This window comes from Magallana gigas, chromosome 7 (genome assembly GCF_963853765.1).
Source record: "Magallana gigas chromosome 7, xbMagGiga1.1, whole genome shotgun sequence".
NCBI lineage: Eukaryota > Metazoa > Mollusca > Bivalvia > Ostreida > Ostreidae > Magallana > Magallana gigas.
Window position 1 is genome coordinate 31,100,939 of NC_088859.1, and position 23,127 is coordinate 31,124,065.

The following is a 23,127-nucleotide window of genomic DNA, read 5'->3' on the forward strand; positions in this document are numbered from 1 at the left end:
ACTCCCCTAAAAGAGAGAGGGTAGCTACTCCTTCCAATTTCAATGTTCTACATGTAAATTTATAAGAAAAATGTTCCTGTGATAAAAAGTACAATGCTACGTGCCTAAATAAATGTACCTCAAAATACGTAGGAGAAACTTGATGGTACCAATTCGGGACTATTGTCAGTTTTTCTCAGACACACAGACATTATTGCATGCCCCTTGACGACCCTCAATAAAAATATTAAGGGTAGTATTGGATATCATTATAACCACAATCATTGCTTTTTTGCCCATATTTTTTTAATGTACTAGTATTCTGGGTATGATATTCGATGTATTGTCATGCTACAATGACAGTATTTTTCCGGATTGTTATATCTTTTTAAGAAATCGTACAACATTTTTTTGCGAAAACATGGTGCTCCGGTAAACATATGAATGCATGGTCAAATTTTCAAGAACACAAGGTTTACCGATTCATTTACAAATAATACATGTGCAGTTATCCTTTTCAGTTTATCACAATGAAATGTGTTCAAAATAAAATATCCAACAACTTATGTGTTATCCTTTTTTGAGTCCTTTTTTATTCACAAATTTAATCCAGTTTCAGTGTAAATTCTTATTTAAAAATGATATATTTAAAATGTTCTATCGTCATTAGAAAAAAATGAAGCAAATGCATAATAAAAGACCATTTATAAGTGAAAAAGTAAGCTTCTTTTGTTTAACTATCAACCAAAAATGCATTTAATCTGGAATACAGTATAGTGAGGCAAGCTTTCTAAAGATTTTCATTTTCAGAAGGTCTGAAATTACAAACAACATGATGACTTATTACAGGTACATGTACATGCATAGGTAGGCGGTTACAATTTTGACTCGTTTTCATTGGTCTTCAATTACTAGCTAATAGATAGTGATTGGTTACCTATGTATACATGTATATGTACACACATTATATACACACACAGAGAGTTTACGAGGGGTGGAGTTTATTTCCGGCACATAGCAATAGGAGAGGGGGGGGGGCTTTATTACACATACTTTTTCTATTTTTATCGAAAAAGAATGTTTTTCTCCTGTTAATAATTTTTTAAAGGTTTGGTATAACATTTGTAGCGACTTTCAATACATTTTCCCCATAATAAAAACATATAACATTTACCTAAATATTCATTATTAGTTCATTAGGGTATTTATCGTTATCAACAATTTAGAAGATTGAAGATTTCAGATTTTTAAAAATTTCTTTGCTTGTCATATTTCCGGGTAAGCCCCCCCCCCCCATAATTTACTGATTATTAACTTCTAATACTGTTCAATTTAATGAATGACGTGTGCATATATGGCGTATATGTGCGCCACTGAGGAAGGAGAAATGCCAAGGAAATATTTACGTTGTGTGTCAGTAGACAAACAAAGTATTGAAGGAGCAACATGTCACTTAAGAAGGAGACCAGTACCAGTGCAAACACACAAACATTTTTAGAATATGTTCACACCAACAACCATTTGATTAGATAATTAGACCAAGATGACAGTGGCTTTGCTTTCGATCTATATAAGTTATTGTATGACCAAAGGAAATATCAGAGTGTGATCTACATGTATCTGAACGAGTAAAGTTTACATTTCAAGTTTTATTTGGATTAATTAAATTCCACAAGCCATTGTGAAGACCATTTTTTCGAGATCATTTGTTAAAGTTAGAGCAAATGTCTTTGGTTAAAGAGTAATTCAACACCAGTTTATATAAGCCATGCGTGATCATTCTTAATTTTTATCGCTTCATTTTAAAAATTAGTCTTTTAAAAAATTCATGATGTTGAATAAATTGTATTTATGGGCGCCGGTTTATTTTCGAGTTAATTTACAACTTATTTCTTATTAAACCTGTACGTGTACTAGTATTCTATATATTGTAGACTAAAGGGAAATTGGTATTTGTACAGGTAACGCTAAATTCTGACAAGAGTATTAAATGTTTAATTTACACTCAAAGAATACACATGTTGTATAAATAAATAAGCCGAAAGCTGCCGTGATACATTAATTCTTAAGTTTATTGATTTATCCCTGCACAAGACATGAAGTCTCTCAAATTCTACCTGTACGAATAAGTGTGAAAAAATAAGAATCATTTATTAGGCTAGGATAACTTAACTTAAAATGTTCCTGACATTGATCTTACGATGTTCCTAGCTTTTGTCCTAAGTCATATCTCAGGAAAGTTTCGTGAACATGCCTGCCGATAGCTAACGTCCTCAAAGTGATTTAAGTCAATTTAATTAATATATTAATTCGAACCTATTTGAATAATTTAAAATTAAAATTCATTTTATCTCTTTCAATATTTTATTTTTCTTCTATATTTATAATCAACGGATATGACGACTTCCGCGCCATATTTATCATTTATTGCGTAATTCTCGGTGTATAGTGTCACGCACCTAGGTAGACCCACCTGTTTAGATTAGGCCCCGCCTACTATTCCAGTAACCTTACGGCCATGAAATGTGTCGTTGAAGTAACGATACCTATTTTATATTTATCTTGTATAATATTTGAATGATAATGATAAACGTAACCAAACCAGCAGGTGCGGTAATTTTTTCGTTAGAAATTTTCGTTGTAAAATTGTTTTAATTTATTTACATAAATTCCAAACTTATCTTTTTATATTTAATTATATATTTCTGTTGATATGGATTGTGTAAAAAAAAATTAAATGAGAGAGTATTTGACTAACAATCATAATATAAAAATTATTGTCTTACTGTGTCTTATACAAAAATGTTTCCCTAGAAATTCCATTTTATATTAATAGTAAATAAACGATATTTTTAAAAATTTAATTTTGTATATTATGAAGGTTTATTTAAAAGCAGAATCAACATAAAAGCGCGTTTGACAGCAAAATAAAATTCTGAAAAATTTAGCTCATATTTTTATATTATTGTAGCTACTTTTTATTAAAAATTGAACAGCAATTACCTGAAAATCATCAAATGGATTTTTTAAAATCATTTGTAGTCATTATTCCAACATATTATGACCGTATTTACTTAATACAAGTTCATTGTGGTTTCATTGTGGTTCATTGTGGTTCATTGTGGTTTCATTGTGGTTCATTGTGGTTCATTGCGGTTCATTGTGGTTCATTGTGGTTAAAAGACGCGCCGTGAATTTTTGCCATTTTACGTGTAGGCAAAGTACACTGCTTTGCTTTACGGGACTCAGGGTAATGTTTAAAAGACATTCTGAGGCAAGAAAAGTTACAATATTTGTAGCTAAATGGCCGAGGATTTTTTGGAATCGATATATATCTGTGTTAATCAGCCCAAACTATCGCATGTTTATGCGCGCTGGAAATTGCAACTTTTGGTAACACGTAAAGAACTGTACTCGTAGCTCATAGGCGTTACAGACCTGTCGCTATTTTGAGGTATTAATGCATTTTAAAATTTCTCATAAAAGTAAGAGTTGTAACAAACCAAAATGGAGAGAGAGAGAGAGAGAGAGATTCATTTAAACAATATTTTATTACGCAATACATCACATGCACGGATGGGTTGGCATCAATATGAAGTGAATATTAAATGTTACACTCAAAATTTACAAAATTTTAAAATCTTTTAAAAGTATGATATGATTATGAGATTGCCCAATTTAGGATAAACACTATTACAAAGCTGATCGACGATCGTCTTAAGAGAATATTCAATGTTTTGTTGTTGGATATGGAAGTTATTTCAATATCAGGCTGGAATTTTGACAGTTTAACGGGTGCGGAGGAGCAGGATTGAAAATATTTTTAAAAAACCTGTTTCATGAGTGAAATAACTTTTGTATCCAAAAAAAAACTTTAAATGTTTTGTTGTTGGATACGGAAGTCGGGGATACGGAAGTTATTTCACTTATGAGACAGGGTTTTCCGAAACATTCAATGATTTTTTTTAGGATACGGAAATTATTTTACTCATGAGGCAGGATATTTTTTATATTTTCACTCCTGCTCTTCTGCACCCGTTAAACTGTCAAAAAAATCCAGTCCGTGATAGTGAAATACTTTCCGTATCCAATAACAAAACATTGAATTTTCTATTTTATTTTCCTCGGTGTTTCTTTTCACCTGCTAGCTGTCATTTGTTGAAGCCACTCAAAACAATAATGAAATTTACAAAGAATGTTAATTTGTTGACACTGTTCAAAGGTAGAACCATTTTCACAAGACCTTGGACTTTCGGTAGGATGTAACTACATGTATCTATTTCTTGCATCAAAACAAGATGAAAATGACGCTGTTTTCAAGTGAAATATACACAGGTTGCATAGTCTGAGCTCAAAAGCTAGACAAATCTTATTGAGGCTGAATAGCTGAAGAGATAGGCCTACGTCACAATACTGTTTGACACAACTACCTAAACGTCCAAGCTCTTGTGAAAATGGTTCTAAGATTCGTCTAAATTCTGGGGTGGAGGACAATTATGTGCTGCCGAGTGTTTTTGACATGCACTTGTCATCATCTATGTGCTTGTTGCCCTTATATCTTACTGTGACAGAAAACCATTTTCATATATATGTACAGGTACTTTCACAGTTTCACAACTTACAAAGACTTGAAAATGGATACCAAGGAAGTTGATAAACAAGAAAAGAAAATCACCAAGGTCAGGGAGTATAGATCACCATTTGCTGGCTATGTATCTAATCTACTGGGAGCTGGCAATATTATACTACCAGACGGGAGCTGGCTCAGTTTTGGTGATGGAGAACTAGTCGAAACAGATCTACAGGGGAAGCAACTGCAACTACCGAAGAAAGAAACTCTACCGAAGATAAAAACATATGGTGGCCTGGGATTTCACACCGTCACGAAGGACGGAGATTTCGTCTTTACAAACAAAGACAACAAAATTATAATGAGGGTAACACCAGATAATAGGATCACTCTTTTTATTGATAAAAGAGACGTCAAACCACTCGTCTCACCACTCGTCTTAATCTCACCACCTAGACAGCATGATATTACCTCTTACTGTTCCTCGGCTACGCTCAGGGAGCAGCGGCGAAGAGGATCAGGTTCGCGTCGATTTTAAGTCTGTTAAAAATAATTTGGAGAGGAACACCACATTTTTATACATTACAAACCTTTTTGAACATGCAATGTAGTTTAGTCCACAAAATATCCATTTAATGATTCGTACCAACTGGGAACGCATTTTGTTAAATACGCGTTTGAATTTGCCTGCCATTTTGTCGGAAATCGCACTCGGAATGTCTCGGATTTTATCGTTAACATGGCGACCATAAACAGCGAATTTTCATTCCTTTTTTTTTTTTTTGGTTTTTTGCTTGTCAAGATTTTTTGGATGAGGCTGCCGCCCCCCCTTTCAAAAAACGATAAACGACGCTACGTGCTTGATACTCGATGGGGAATAGCCATTGGCTAATCGCTCTAGAAGAAAAAGAATACTCTCCTCGAAGTGTGTGTTTGGATGATGAGAACAATCTTCATGTCATACAATGTGAGACCAACAATGTAGTGGTGTTCAAGTATCTACAGTAAAGCCTTCTCCATTTGAACCGTGTCAGAAACCAAGTTTATTATGTGGATATCGTGACACATAGCTTTTAGAAAGAAATGCAAACGAGATGGTGATTGATGAAGGAACACATTATATAAAGAGTGAATATTTTCATCAAATTATGTATTCGATCAATTTATGGTGTTTTTTTATCGAAATTTTGTAAATATCATCTTAATCAATCTTAATAAAATTCAGACTTAATAACAATCAAACCTGGTCTTAGTTTTTTATTATATAGCTATACAGCCAGTTCAAATTTAATCATCAAACTTAACGGAAAATGTCTAGAAGAACGAAGTTTGAAGTACTCGCTTTCCTCATGGCAGCACGATAGTCTTGTACCTTCTACGTCTATGAAGGGGTCGTAAAACAAAAACCGGTCATACATCGGTCACCTTAGGTAACTAAAGGATTATGGGGCTCCGTTTTTATTTTTTATTTTTGAGGTTTTTTCTGCACAATATCAGAAAACAATTTTTGTCATGAAAAACTATATTTTCTGATATCATTAAATTGAATTTTTGATATCAGAAAAGGATTTTTTGGTATCAGAAATTCGAAATCTTGATTTAAAAAATAGCAACTATTATCTGATATCAAAAAATCCTTTTTCTGCTATCAGAAATTCAATTTTGGATATCATTAAATGATTTTTGATATCAAGAATTAAATTTTCTGATATCAGAAATTCAAATAAGATGGCGAATAATTTTCAAATATTAAATAAATACTCCTTTGACCCAAAAGTAAATTGCTAAACATCAAAGCCCGATTTTCATAAAAAAAAATTATTGATATTATTCAAGGTAAATATTTTGTCAGTGTTCTTCATAATTCTGGTCTTATAAATGACGATTTTTCGGAAATTTTTCAGACAACACGAATATTTTCCTTTTTTGAGTGACGAGTTTTGGTAATAATACGCATAAATATTGAAGAAACCCTAACAAATATTTAAACAAATAAATTTAATATTTTGTTTATGACCGTACATAAACAAGTTGGTGGTCGGGTTACCCAGCGCAGTCATTAACTCAGAGGTTAAAACTGAAGCAACTACTACCTAAGTGTCGGTAGACCAACAATTACATGTACATTGTAATAATACGAAGAAATCAAATTATACATGTTCAATTTGCTATCAATTGTAACGGACTTTTGTGCAAGTTTCACTAGTTTTCGAGTTCAAATATGGAGATGTACAAATATATTTACCAAGCAATGGAAATCTGACCACGACTGTTTATTAAATTTCAAAGTTACGGCGGCGCAGCGATTAATCATCAAATTGGTGGGCATCTCGGAAGAAGACCTTTTCAGGCCAAGCAATTGCTTAAACAAATACTACACAATGTAAAAGAGTCTAGGGCTTCGTTTTACCGGGTTTTTTAAAACTTATTGTTAAACTAGAATTAATACGAGGGGACTTAATATATACCACTTTTAACACAAAGTCTGATAACAATTCTTCAAAAATATTAACAGAATGACTGAAGAGTCATTTTCACAGAAAGTTGAATAAAAAAGATTTGCTCACTTCTTTTCACAAAAAATAAAAAAAATGGAGAGAATAAGCAAATGTCTTAAAATGAAAACAAAAGACAAGAAGACGCTTTAAACACTGCTGTTTGACAGAAACGTTCCATTGTTGTGTAGTGCCACAATTCAAAATCTGACGTTTGTTTTCCTCTTTTTTGTACAATCTCTTCTTCCTGCTTTTTTTTCATCTTCATGCTTTGACTTCAGTGCCTTTAGTATTTTCTTTCGATTTCCTTATACCTCTCTTTAAATTGTTCTCTTATTTGTCTTCCTTGGTTTTTTTGCAAAATTCAACAAGAGATCTCTCCCATTTAAAGGCAATTCCACTAGTCATTCATAATTTTTTTTATGAAAGGCAAATAAAATCAATGCTTCATTTGTCAGCGTCGTTTCATTTGGGCGAGTTCAGATCAGGAAATCTTACATTCTAACTGCCTTCTCAGGAAGTTTGCTGGGGGAACAACAGAAGATTTTTCTGCAATCCTTTCTAAATTTTATTCATAAAAGACTCCTCCTGTTACCTGCTCTTTCATTGCAGCGTTTAGTATCTTGTAACATTATGTGAAAAAAAAGTGTTTGCTCCCTGTACAGCTAAAAGATCAGTTAGCAGTTATCAATCCAAGAACTTTACGCTCGGCTCTGACAACAATAGACTTGCACGACTTGCACAATTATAAAGTTGTCTTTTGCACAAACTTAAGTTAGTTGCACCATGGACAATGCCAAAAAGTCCAATACATGGTAAATATGACAAAATACAAATTCTGCCGTAAGGAAAATTACGTAAAACGTTACAGAGAAACAAACGAGATCCTGTTACTCAAATAACTGAATATGATTTTGGCCTGGTATAGGTGTGGATGAAGATTTTTTTTACACAAATTCTAGAAACAGTTGCTTGCACCAACTCATAGTTCTAATTATGGTATTTACAAAAACAATATTTTCCAGGTCTGCTTAACAAGGTAGATACAGAAATTTTAGAATTAACCGTTTTCATGATTGTTTTTTTTATAAACTGTTACTATTTTTAAAAAAACCCAGAAAAACATAAAATATCGTTCCAAAATTTTATCTCACATCCATCTTGCCTTACTTGGACCCTCTACAAGGTTTACTGTCCTACCAACCACTTACACAAAGCACAGGATATCTTCAAAAACAAAAATTGAACTGAACTAGCAAAACGACAAAACTTTTCTTCACTCTCGACGCTTTAGATATTTTTTGTTAATTCTTTGTAAATTAGAATACTAGTATTTGCTATTAAAGTGAATCAAGTAAATGTTAATGAATTTTCTATTTACATTGTAAGTATATATATTCAATTAATAACAATTGAAAATGAACTGTTAAAATATACATGTACATGTATTAATGTTACTGTAATATCATTTTACATTGTATATGTTAAATAATGATTTTATAAATTACAGGAAGCATAGTTGGTAATTCCGTAAAAAAGAAGAAAGAAATGAGAAATCAATTTAAAAGCAACTGAGGGACAATGTACTATCAGTACTGTTGGGTAGGGGGGGGGGGGTAAATAAAAAAAAGAAGATGAAACTACTCTTTTCTTCTATCTATACTCAGATCCATGCTTCCTAAATCCACGCACTACCTTGTTACTTCAAGTTTTTAGCTTTCTAATCATTCATCTACTTGTAAGTATATATTACAATTGCCTCTGTAACATGCCCATGTTCATCAAGATCATGATCATAAACAGTATAACATCACGGAATCCGGGGACAGTACTTCTCCCTCTACAGTGTAAACACCCTTTCTTTAAATATGTGTTTCATTTTATTCCGACTAGAAATGGAGGATCGAATGAATGCTTTGGCTGTACGCCTAAAGTCGTTAGAAGTTGCATTAAATATTGCTTTGTTTTTTAAAACCTGTATCAACACAGTTTGTAGTTGTGCAACAGGAGCTTTCCTATTATCAGATACTTTTGGAATTGACTGAAGCAACTGTTCCATTGTTGTGTAGTTCTGCCACAATCCATAATCTGATGATTATTCTGACTCGTCCACCGCTGTCAATGATGACACCAATCCATTAATGTCAACAAAACTGTGACCAGGAGATCTAGCTTGTCAAGAGTGTGTTAGATAATGCCAGGAATTAATGAGTAGATGATAAAACCATTTCCTAAAGAGCCTAGTGTTTTAGTGTTCAATGAATTTTGTCATAATAAGAGTTTACTGTTGCATTTATCATTTTTTTAATCATTCTCAAATTGCAGTTACATAAAATTTTAACAGTGATACTGTTGTTCTGAGCTGTTGGTTAAGTTGTTACTTTTAATTTGCAGGTCTTATGAAGTTTCATTGATGACAAAGGTATTATCTAAATATCTAAACAAAATTCATAATTATGCGTCTACGAAAACTTTTTCAGCTTGAAAATATATTTTATTTCTATGTGATGAGCTGGGTTTTTTTCGCATAGTGAATCAACGTTTTGACTGCACACTTAAACTTCCATTGATGGTATTCTGATATTTTCTTCATTTTCCTGTTGACTGGCTGTGATTAATTTTGTGTTATGTGTAGGACGTTGTGTCTCATGTACATGTACAAGATATATTTGATTTTAATATTTCAATTTTACCTGCCGTAGTTTATTATTTTTTATTTGTTAAGGCTATTTGATTGAAGATACTGTTTTTGATTACAGCTAAATTTAAAACAACACCCCACCTCCCCAATCCAAAGATAATGAAAAACGATATAATGATATTTTTAACATACAATGTACGTGTAATTCTATTTTGCAAGCAGAAAACTTTGAGTGGAAAAATGAAATTAAACCAGATTTTAATTTAAAAAAAGAAAAGAAAATTGACACAAGACAATTGTGCTGCTTGCTTTTACTACCTCCTCTGTCATTTATTTTTTTTAAATTGCTGATATTGCAGGCATAACAGTTTACTCCATTCTGTGAATATTCTGAACATGACATTGTGTTTCTCTTCAAGTGTTATTAATGCAGATACTGTCATCCTTTAAATATTTACTCTTTGTTTAAGTTTACGAAATATTTTTTCTCATGAGAACTTTCTTCTGTAAATGTGATTTTTCTCCTTCAGATTTTTATTTGAGTATTTCTTGTTACATATGAATGATTCTTTCAGTGTGAATGATTAATAAAGTTTTTATTGTGAGACAATGTAGGGGATTTTTTAATATGATGGAGAAAAAAATCAGGTTTAAAGCTTTATCTTACCATTCCTGTTTAAATTGATACAAGTAAAATTGTTACCAATACAGTATACATGTATATGATATGTTAAGTTTACTAAATAGTTTCTTCAAAATAGCTTGTTGTTTTACTTCTCTTTTAAATTTTGTTGAATAATACTAATGCTTGTTTATTAACTTCAGATCCATTTGACTTCATATATTTCTATAAAAAAAAACAAAACAAAAAACATGTACATGCAAATTATATGATTTTTAAAGCCATTTTAAGAAGACCAGGCCTCATGATCACGAAGAAGTTTTGGACTTAAGTCAAAATCTATACACTGTCTTAATGGCTCGTGAATGAAAACATCGGAAAAATGACATGCTATTAAAATGTCTTTACAGAACATTGATAGTTACAAATTTTAAGTGTAATTTATGTTTATATATCATAATTTTATGAATGATTGCAATTTGGACTTGTCTAAAAATGCTTCATGATACTGAGGCCAGTACATTGAATAGTTTATGTCAAAATAAACTTTTAACATCTTTCAGTCTTTGGATTAAAGTGAATAGTAACATCTGTTTGACTCTATGCTGCACCTTTATGGTGTATGCTTCTCCATGCTGCACCTTCACACTGTATGTTAATCTATGTTCCACATTCATTGTGCATTCTTCTCCATGCTATTCTTTCTTGATCTATGATTCTTTATGATGTAGGTCTTATAACTTCAGCTGTTTCTGATGCATGAACTATAGAGTTACATCACCAAAAGTCTAAAGTCTTGTTAAAGTAGTTCTATCCATTAGTGAGAGTGGAATTATTAGTGATGTAATTATGTTTGTTTCCATTTTTTGTTGTTTATTTATTGACAATCCTATAACCTCAAGGAGATAATCAGAACTGCTAATTGCTATTTTTGTTTTATTGTAAGAACATGTAATTTACCTTGAAGCCAGTTTTCAGTTTTTTACTCAAAATACTTAATATAATTATTGCATTAAAACAGAAATTTCGTATAGTTTTTCTTGTATCTTTATTGTTTTGCCTAACTCATGAAAATTACATTTTGGTATAAATGATGGATGGAAATTTATACAAAGTTCTGCTGCCTGTAATGCTGACAGTGATCTGGATAGCTTATAAGAAGCAGTGAGGGGTAGACGCTTCTGAGGACATCCGGTATTTTTATACTTTCATGTTAAATACTGAAATCTGATTGGTTAAGACGCAATTCATAATCCGTTCTATTACCCTCAGCGTTAGCAACGCACTTAGCAACGGGTAACATTACAAATTGTTACATGCGCAAAAATTATGCGCGTACGGTTCGCTGTAGAATTCACGTTATTCCTATATAAAAGCAGTAAAATTTTCTTAAAAATTAAGACATTCAGTATAACAAAATAAATAGTGCCTGTTTGGGAGGATAACAGTTGAAATTGACACCCCTCGAAAACCATTGTCAACCTCCGCTTCGCGTCGGTTGACAATTGTTTTCTCGGGGTGTAAATTTCAACTGTTACCCTCCCAAACAGGCACTATTTATATAATATGGTATTTTTAAAAATATAATGTATTCATGATGCTGATGTTTTGCGAGCAGCCGTTCGGGGAATAGACCTGAATGACCGCCAACAACTCCAATCGATTTACCTGGACAAGTCTGAAAATCTAATTAGAAATTGCATCGTGTGACCGCGGCGATAGAATGCGGGTTATGGCCCATCTGTAACGTGGTAAGGTGTAGTTACATGTATATAGTAAATGTGTCTTTTCAAAACAACTGTAGATTGTCGGCTCTTTTGAAACACTAGAGTATTTACCTGTTGAAAAAAAGTTATACAACCCTTCCTTTTATTTCGCCTACACCCGTGTTTGATTGGAAAATACCTATTGCTAAAAATAGATACAGTACCTATAGGAATAGGTACTGATTTTAAAATGGTGTTTGTACAAGCAAGAGGCATCATTATTAAAAGAAGGGGGCAAGACCCATCCAAATAATCTTGACAAGAAAATAACGGAATCATGAAAATCATAATATGGGGGGGGGGGGGTTGTTGTTGTTGTTATGGTGTAGCGTACCTATAATTTCTTACTTAACACCGTTAATTTCCTTCCTTTTACTACAATTTTTTCCATGCTCCCAAAAAAGTGGGAGTGGGGAACAACTTCAAGGTATTTATTTTTTTCATATGTAAATTTAAGAAAAATGTTTGCTGCGAGAAAAAGAAATTCAGAAAACTTGCATCGAAAATTGAATAAATAGAACTATGTGTACAAATTCAGTTGATATTCTGGAACCGAAGTGAAAAGAAAAAAAATATTTACTACTTGATGGAAACGAGCTAGTGATCGCAAATAAAAAATACCGACGTGTTTCCACTATGCGCACGCATATACATTTTAACACTTTTTTTTAAAAAAATAAATTTCTTTTCAAAGCAATATTAGAAAAGTCACCAACTGAAATATTTGTTTAATTTTCAGTATTTTCCCTACCACGGTTCAACTGTAGCTAATTATCAAAATCGCCAAAAAACCCACCTAAAAACCCAACATGACAATGGTCAATGTTGGTTAATCAAACAAGGAAGTATATATTTCGTCTCATCACTTCTTATTTAAATCCCTCGCCTTTCTGATATTCCATAGTCAGACCATCCTGCTGCCTTGCTGCCCGACACTCTGGATCCACTCTTTGACAACTTTAATATCACCCATAAAATATAACTCGTACATCTTTAGTGGAAATAGTAAGTATATTTACATTTTTATTTTGAGTTTTAAACTGTAGCTTATGGAGAATAAAGAGCACCGTAATAAAGCAGTGTGCAGTATTACATTACGCTTGAAATTATTCAATTTTTGAAAATGTTCAGTGTAAAATAAAATACATGTATTAAGCTTTCTCTATGTGCTGTCGGTGCTTTACTTGGTTCAGACTTTCTCTTAAATGCGCTAACCGACTTCATAAGATGACGAACTAGTAAATATACGTGACTATTTGCCATTTTGCGTGTAAGCAAAGTACACTGCTTTGCTTTACGTGACTGAGGCCGCAGAATTCAGAGGCAAGAAAAATGACAATATTTGTAGCTAAATGGCCGAAGATTTTTGGAATCGAATATATCTGTGTTAATCAGCCCAAAATAGCGCATGTTTATGCGCGCTTGAAATTGCAACTTACGTAAAGAACTGTACTCGTAGCTCTCAGGCGTTACAGACCTGTCGCTATTTTGAGGTATTAATGCATTTTAAAATTTCTCAAAAAATTTGAAGTTGAAAGAAACCTATACGGAGAGAGAGAGAGAGAGAGAGAGAGAGAGAGAGAGAGAGAGAGAGAGAGAGAGAGATTAATTTAAACAATATTTTATTATGCAATATATCACATAAACGGATTGGATAGCAGGCTTTGCCTATATAGAGAGAGATTTTGAACTTATGGGTCACAGTTATTTTCTTAATATCTAAAGAATAAGTTTTTCTCGATTTTGGAAAATTATATATGTTTATCGTTTTTACGCATAATTTAACTCAACTTTCCATAAAATTGGCTTCAATATGAAAGGGATATCAAATGTTACACTCAAAATTTACAAGATTTTAAAATCTTTTAAAAGTGTTTTATGATACGATAACTTTGCGTGTTTACATATAATGTTTCCAGTAGTTAAATTACTTTTCAAATTATGGGATAAATACCATTACAAAGATAATCGACGATCGTTGTAGATGCATGTTTCGGTTTATTCCCACGTAGCTAAAATTCTGAAATTCTGATTCCCACCTAGTTAAAAATGAGATTTTTTATTTTTTTTATTTAATTAATTTACCTAACGTAAAAATTTGAACAGACTATAATTCACCTGTTATTAATTTCCTTTGTTGTTTGGCACTCTTACCTGTGCCCATTCCCTCTTAGCTAAAATCAGTCACCCATAGAAAATTCAGAATTTTAGCTAAGTGGGAAGACACCCATGTTTCATTGGAGGATATTCAATGTTTTGTTGGTGGATGTTTTAAATTGTTGGCGGATACGGAAGTTATTTCACTATCATACTGGATTTTTGACATTTTCACGGGTGCGGAGGAGCAGGAGTGAAAATCCTGTCTCATGAGTGAAATAACGTCCGTATCCAAAAAAAAATACTTCGAATGTTTTGTTGTCGGATACGGAATTAAGTTGAGGATACGGAAGATATTTCACTTCTAAGACAGGATTTTTTTTTAAAAACATTCAATGTTTTGTTGAGGATACGGAAGTTATTTCACTCATGAGACAGGATTTTTTTTATATTTTCACTCCTGCTCCTCCGCACCCGTGAAACTGTAAAAAAAAAACCAGTCTGATGTTGAAATAACTTCCGTATCCAGCAACAAAACATGGTTTTTTTTCTGTTTATTTCATTTCACCGCTTTTTCTTGCTTTCAATGCTGTTTAAACCATTGAAAGCAAGAATGAAACTCATAAGGAATGTTTATTTGTTGTCACTATTAAGAGGTAAAATTCTTTAGGGTGCCGTTTGAATATTTTTTGAGGTATTTTCTGATATCAGAAAATGAATTTTTGATATCAAGAATTCGAATTTCTGATATCAGAAAAAAATTTAAATATCGGAAATCGAATTCGTGAAATCAGAAAATACGATCCATTTTTCTGATATCAAAAAATCGTTTTCTGATATCAAAAATTCGAATTTTTTGATATCAGGCCTCAGGATCATAAAACAATTTCAGACTTAAGTTAAAATTTCAACCAGTCATAAAATAATTGTTTATCCTAAAATGACCATGGAAATTTGTAATCGACAACATTATATTAAGACACTTTTAATAGCATTTTAATTTTGCCAGTGTTTTCAATCAAGAGACATCAAGACAGTTTACAATTTTTCACTTAAGTCTAAATTGCTTTATGATCCTGTAACCAGAATGATTTTTCGATATCAGAAATTCAAACTGATTTTTTTATATCAAGAATTATATTTTGTGATATCAGAAATTGAAATAAAATGTCGAATACATTTCACATATTTAGTGAATACTCCTTTGACCCAAAATTGAATTGCTGAACTGCAGAGCACAGGGGCATCGTGTCCGCTCTACACTCCATGATATATTCAAATATATGTATTATCTATATATATATGCCATAGAGTGTAGAGCGGATATGATGCCCTTGTGTTCAGAGTCTGATTTGCATTTTAATATTTGTTGTTCTTTATTTGGAGATTTATCTAATGTAAGAATTTAAAAGTGTTCTTGATAATTTTGGTCTGCGCCAACTGTATGCCTGTATAATGTTTTTATATTATGCGAGGCCATCATATTTTTAGGATCGTCTCAATATTCACAGTCATTGTATATGTGGACGAGAGTGCCAATATGAAATTAGGCATGAAATTAAGCATACTTTATTACTCTTAACAGGCATCCACAGGTTTGAAACACACTTCCTTACGAATCATAAAGGTTTTCTGATATCAAACAATCGGTTTCTTTTTATCAAAAAATACAAATGATTTTTTGGCATTTAAAAAATGATTTTCTGGTATAAAGAATTTGATTTTTTGATACCATAAAATGTTTTTTGATACCAGGCGTTCGATTTGTTTTTTAATATCAAAAGATCAACTTTAATTCTTGATATGAACAAATCTATCTTGTGATACGAATTTGTGATATCAAAAAATTTATTTTCTGATATCAAATTAGAAATGTTTGAATTATTTTATATATCAAAAAAAAATTTGATATCAATAATTCGAAATTTTGACATCACATATCTAGTTTTGATATCATAAACTTCCTCAAAAATATCACAACTACGCTTTATAAGATTCGTCTACATTTTGAGGATGGAGGGCAATTATATGTGCTGTCGAGTTGTTCTGACACGCATCTATGTCATCATCAATGTGTTTGTAGCCATTCCTGTTGCTATTATTTCTTACTGTGACAGAATATCATTTTCATGTACATGTACTTTCACAGTTTCACAACTTCCAAAGACTTGAAAATGGTCACCAAGGTCATGGAGTATAGAGCACCATTGGCTGGCCATGTATCTCATATATCACTGGGTGAATCAGGCAGACTCTGGCTCAGTTATGGTGATGGGCAACTTGTCCAAACAGATCTACAGGGAAAGCGACTACCGAAGAGGGTATCTCTATCGAAGATAAAAACAAGTGTTGGCCTGGGATTTCACACCGTCACGAAGGACGGGGATCTCGTATATACAAACAAAGACAACAAAACTATTATGAAGGTAACACCGGATAATAGAATAACTTTGTTCATTGATACAGGAAACTTCAAACCACTCGCCATACACTCGTCACGTATCAACGGGGATTTTCTGGTGGGGATGATGACGGATAAAAAATCCATTGTTAGGAGGTACAACAAGACAGGGAAAGCAATACAGAGGTTAGGCAAAAGACGACAACTGTTTAACTATCCACACTTCATCACAGAAAACATCAACGGTGATATCTGTACATCGGACTACAACAAACGAGCCGTAGTGGTCGTCAATAAATACGGACGGTACAGGTTCTCCTTCACAGGCCATGATCAGGAGTCAGTGTTTCGTCCCTCTGGTATCTGTACTGATATCCTTGGTCGTATCATTGTCTGTTCTACCAAAGTTGTCGACATCCTCAATGGGGACGGCCAATGGCTATGCGCACTAAAAGGGGAAAAATATTTTCCTCTTATTGCACTAGACGAAAAAAACCACTCTCCATGTACATGTAGTGTGCGTGTGGATGATGAGAACAATCAACCAGAAGAAAAAAAAAAATGTACATGTACTTACTCTCCTCGTAGTGTGTGTGTGGATGATGAGAACAATCTCCACGTGGGACTATGTGAGACCAACAATGTAGTGGTGTTCAAATATCTACAGTAAAGCCTTCTCCATTTCGACCGTGTCAGAAGTTTATAATGTACATATCGTGACACACAGGTTTTAGAAAGAAACGAAAATGAGATTGTGATTAATGAAATAACACATTATATCAAGAGTGAATATTTTCATCAAATTATGTATTTGATCAGTTTATGTTGTTTTTTAATCGAAATTTTGAAAAAAACCCATCTTTATCAATCAATATAAAATTCAAACAATAAAATTCAAACTTGATCTTAGTCTCTTATTATATAGCTATACAGCAAGTTCAAAGAATGTGGGCGCTTAAGATGTAGATTCGGCAGGAATCTGGGCGCACAAGGAGAGTGAAAATTTCATCAATTAAGTTTGAATATTTTTCGAATTAAAACCGTTCTTTGGTTTCTGTTGGATGTGGAATGAATGGAAAAATATTTGAAATGCAAAGGGTTTTATTATAATATGGGTCTAAATATAGCAACACGATGCAATTCATGCAAAATCCTATTTATTTACAACTGTTTTTAAATGATTTTGTTGTCTCTGGGTCTTCTCTCCACAAATTTGAAACGTGTAAAGGTACATGTAACATATTTCAACATTAAAAATGTCGCTTTTTAAAAAAAGTTGGAGAGATGACTAATTATGTACTTTTTCAAATTATTTTTTGAAGGATAAAAAACAAAGTCCATTGATGGTTTGAACATATTTTATTGTATATATAATATACAAAGGGTTCGAACACAAGTTCTTGCAACTTACTAGGTTCTCACCCAATTACAAGTAATTTGCAATTGTCATAAAACATGCTACAGGTATATACACATATATTGAAAAAAAAATGGTAAAGAACAAAATAGTATACTTATGTAAATCTGCGAGAATTGATTATAAAGTTCTGCACAGCTGTGAAAATTCTAACATTAGTTTTATAATCTAGGTTGTCATTACCCCATAGTAAAGTATGCGAATCTATAATGCCTAAATTTTGTATTTGGAATAGTTCATTAAATAAGGTATTCCTTGCATTAGAAAATAGTTTGCAAACAAATAAAAAATGATATACATCTTCTTTCTTTCCACATATGCAATTTGGAGAATCAACAATATGTCTTCTGTGTAAATCATAATTTAGTAAACAATTGTGTCTTAATTTTGTATGAATGATGTTAGCTACTCTTTTGCCATGAAGAAAATATTTCGGAACTTTTGAATCACTGCCATTATTAGAGATGCTTCTTTGAAACTGGCGGATGGATGTTGATTTTTTAATATCCGAATTTAGAGAGTTCCATTTGCCTATAGCATCTGGAATAAATGATTTTTTATATGTACCATACTTAACTCTAGGAGGTATATAATTGTCTTCATAACGAGTATTGTAGCGAGAATTATCTTTCCTATAAATGTTAGCAATATCACTAAGATATTGTGGTACAAGATTGTAATGAATTTTGTACATAATCGTCATTTTAGGTATTTCTCTCCTTTTAGATAGAGAGTCCCAACCCGTTTCGAAATACAATGATTCCCTTGAGGCCAAAATTGGAAGTCCCGTGACAATTCTTGCAGCGTGTAGTTGTACTTTCTCTAACTTTTCAATTTCTGCGGAAGAACAACCATCCCATACAACAGAAGCATACTCTAATATTGGCCTTACAAAAGTTATATATAATTTTGATAGTTTGTCTCTGCCTAAAGTAAATTTAAGTTTCTTAAGTAGTCCTAATTTTTTACAAGCGATGTTCACTATATCATTGATGTACACAGACCACTTCAAATCATCAGAGAGCGTTAGGCCTAGATGTTTATGACAAGAAACAATATCTAACTGACAATCTTGAAAAAACAGTTCTGGGGTTACATTACGTTTTGAATACAACTTTGGTTTTATTAGGATTAAATTTAAGTAACCAATCATTGGACCATTTTTCTAATATTCTAAGGTCATGATTTAACACATTTTCGACATTTCTTAAGTTTTTATCCGCATACTGGATTGAATTATCATCTGCGTATAATCTACAAAAGGACAACATATTTTGTGCAACATCATTGACATAAATTAAAAACAAAAGGGGCCCAAGTACAGATCCTTGTGGCACTCCAGCATTAATACTTAAGCTGGGTGATAATAAATCTTTATACATCACTTTTTGAGATCTTTTACATAAATAGCTGCTAAACCATTGAAAAAGATTGCCACAAATACCGTAAGTTTGTAATTTAAAAAGAAGCCCTTCATGCCAAACTCTGTCAAAGGCTTTTGATAGATCACAAAAAAACAATGCAACATGATTTACCCTCATCAATATTCTTAACAATGCTATGATATGTCTCAATTAACTGGTACACTGTTGAATGACCGGGTAAAAAACCGGCTTGGTATTTATAAAATAAATTGTTACTATGGAAATAATTATAAACATGTTTGAAAACAATTCTCTCCATTATTTTACTTACACAGCTTAGTAAAGAAACAGGTCTATAATTACATGCGAGTGATGGGTCCTCTTTTTTAAAAAGAGGTAGAACATGGGCCATTTTCCAACTATTAGGAAATGATCGTTCTAAAAGAGACTTATTAAAAAGTAAACATAAAGGCTTGCATATTGTAAACATAGTTGATTTTAACATTTTGTGACTAATACTATCAGGTCCAATAGCTTTGTTGACTGGCAAAACAGATATAATGTCAGTCACTTCAAACTCTTCAATAAAAATGTTGTCTAGGGTTTCATCACATTGTAAGTACAATTCTGGTAAAACCTTACCGGTAGTCAGAATATTCGAAATAGATGAAAAATATTTGTTAAGCACTTCTGTCTTATCAACATCAGAAAACGCTGTTTTAACATTATTTTTATCATCTGTGTATTGTAAAGGTGGAATTTCCCTGGTTGTTTTTCTTTGGAAAACGTCTTTAAGAAGTTTCCAGTATAATTTGTTATTGCTTTTACTAGAGTCATCAATAAAAGTTTCAATGTTGTCGTAGTAGTTAGAAAATGCTTGCTTTTTCATGTTGTTTACTTGATTTCGAACTTTTTTATACTTTGACCAATCACATATTTTGTTAGTTTTCATTGCAATGTTACGTAGACGATCTCTAATCCTAATTGTTTTACGTAGAGTAGAATCAAACCATGGCTTATCCTTAGGTCGAACAGTAATAGTTTTTCTCTGGAATGCACTCACGTACGCATTTGAGGAAATGAATGGTAAAATTTTCAGCAGCGACAGAGACGTTACTGGCTTCAGATATAAGAGTTGACCAGTTACTATCCTTAATCAAAAGATTTAACCTATCAAAGTCAGCACTTTTATAATCCCAAATTTTACGTTTGTACGCCCGCTTTAAATTATACTTCAGAACAAGCGAGATATGTGTAGCTTTATGGTCGCTAAGAGTAGAGTCAATTTCAATAGTCCCTGCTTCGCCTATTTGAGTATCTATTGTTGTGAGAATAGGGTCTATAAGTGTGCGTGTCGTGCTGGAAATTCGTGTAGGTTCGTGGATGTTGTTAATTAAACTATGGTTGGACATAACATCGACAATTGGATGTGACTGTGGAATATTTAGAAAATCAACATTTAAATCTCCAACTATGACTATTTTGTCGGATATTTCCCCAACTTTATCTAACAGGTCGGGTACACTACCTTATATGGATAGCATTATTTAACACGTGACAGTATTTACATCAAGCAGATTGTCCAATCCACTGAATGAGTTGCAATGCATGACGGTCTACAACGTGTTTACGATTCAACAAACGCACGTGGTTTTTGTCTGTTTTATTCACAATATTTAATTGCTTGCCGGAATGTTTGTACATCTTGATTTTTACTTTAGAAGATAAAAAAAGAAAGATTACGTACCATTAACTTTGTTCCATGCTCACATTGAAAAATACTGTTGTTTTAGTTGATCAATTGTTGCTTCAAAAAATGATCAGTATCAAACGACTGACAAACATGCGCATACAAGTACAAACAGATTTTGATAAGAAAAAACTGCACAATTGTGTATTTGGTGACTTTATCATTGTGCACTAGAAATAAATACAGGTAACTGTATATTTTTAACAAACGTGAATAGCCACGGTAGTAGAAATGCACAAATATACAAACGCAGAAGCGCAAGCTATGCAGCATTTATTATTTTGTCCGTTAAGCAATCTGATGAATGTCCCTGAAGAAAATATCAACGCGCATTCTACTAATGTTGTCCCAAATATGGGGTATCACGTGAAAAACGGTACTCACTGCTTCTAATTCAATAGGACTTGCCTCTCTTTTGAACATTGACAATGGGATATTTAAAGAGGTTGAAAATGGGTTGATATAAGCCCTCATATGCAATATTTTTTAAATGTGAGCATAGAAATTGAAGTTCAGACATAATTGTCCATATTAATTTCATAAATTCTGAAAAATCATTCAAAATGAGTTTCCAAAGGAAAATTCAAAATGGTATATATTTTCAATACGCTTTGTATACACTGAAACTTGTAGTAGCCCACAATGCCTTGCAACTTATTCACCTGATTGGTTTGTCGATAAAAGTAAACAGATGGCTAATTTAGTATGCAAATTTATGCCGACGTCACAAATTATAGTGGTCTCGACCTGTCTAAAGACCATAAAAAATTTGTCCAAAATCTATTGTCAGCGTGAGGAGGACGATATATGCAACAGAGGAAAAAGTTACAGGTATGGTTTACGATTTCTATCCACAAACATTCTATCCCTACAGGTTCGTATTCTGAGCGTCTATGTACTTGAATGATGTTTGAAACATATATCATGACCCCACCTCCGTAACAGTTTCTGTCTTTTCTATAAATAGTATCAAAACCGTCAAGTGAAAGACTATCGTTCGACACAGTGTCGTCGAGATGAGTTTCGGTAAAGCATAAAATGTCGAAATCATGAACCAAAGTATTAAGATGAGCAATTTTGTGTCTGATACTTCTAATATTTAGGTGAATTATGTCAAGGACATTGTCAGTCATTGGTCCAGGGTTGACCTCAAAGTTACAATTTTGTGCGCTCACTTTCTTTAATCATCAAACCTTAACGAAAAATGTCTGGAAAAACGAAGTTATGACAGAATGAACAACAGTGATAAAGATTACAGTCTCCTTCAGTAAGAGTTCAACAAAAGTTTGAAGTACTCGCTTTCCTCAGGGCAGCACGATAGTCTTGTACCTTTTATTTCTATGGAGGGGTCGTAAAACAAAAACCGGTCATACATCGGTCACCTTAGGTAACTAGTCAAAAGAGCATATTATTTAACTAAAGGATTATAGGGCTCCAGTAAACTCAGGTGACCTATTGCTAATATCAGTTTTCGGCCGTCGTCGTGCGTCAACAATTTTACATTTTTACCTTCTTTAACTACACGGCTGATTGTTACCATTTTTGGTTTGAGGCATCTCTATGGTAAAAGAAATCTAAATTGTGAAATTCATGACTCTAACACTCCCAGGGCGCCACATGTGGGACCAAATATGCAAAAAAAAAATCTTCTTCTCTTCTCCCACATATGTGAGGAAAAAACTGGTTGCATTCTTATTATGTCCATGATGCCCTCTACCAAAATTGTAAAATTCATGGCCACTGGGTCAGGGGTTCGGGCTCTAGGGTGGGCCAATATGTCCATATAGTAAAAATGTATTAAATCTTTAAAAAATCTTCTCTACTCCCATTAATATTTGTTAAAAACTAAATGCCTTGTTATAATGTCCATGAAGCCCTCTACCAAAATTGTGAAATTCATGACCCCTTTGTTAGGAGTTCAGGCTCTAGGGTGGGGCCAATATGGCCATATAGTAAAAATGTATTAAATCTTACAAAATCTTCTTCTCTACTCCCACACATGTGGGCAAAAAGCTGAATACATGG

General features: G+C 32.8%; 1 protein-coding gene and 1 non-coding gene across 2 annotated transcripts in view; both read left to right on the forward strand.

Moving 5' to 3' along the window:
- LOC105338775 (tetratricopeptide repeat protein 39B) overlaps positions 1 to 11,335 on the forward strand; it is a 23,797-nt gene extending 12,462 nt beyond the window's left edge. The window contains exon 19 of the transcript XR_010707674.1: positions 11,039 to 11,335. The gene's annotated coding sequence lies outside the window, so the exon portion shown is untranslated. The remainder of the gene's footprint in view (positions 1 to 11,038) is intronic.
- Positions 11,336 to 12,964: 1,629 nt separating this feature from the next.
- Positions 12,965 to 17,475, forward strand: LOC105338777 (uncharacterized). Its single transcript, XR_010707949.1, has 2 exons — positions 12,965 to 13,078; positions 16,320 to 17,475. It is a non-coding gene; the product is annotated as an uncharacterized protein (transcript).
- Positions 17,476 to 23,127: the final 5,652 nt, after the last annotated feature.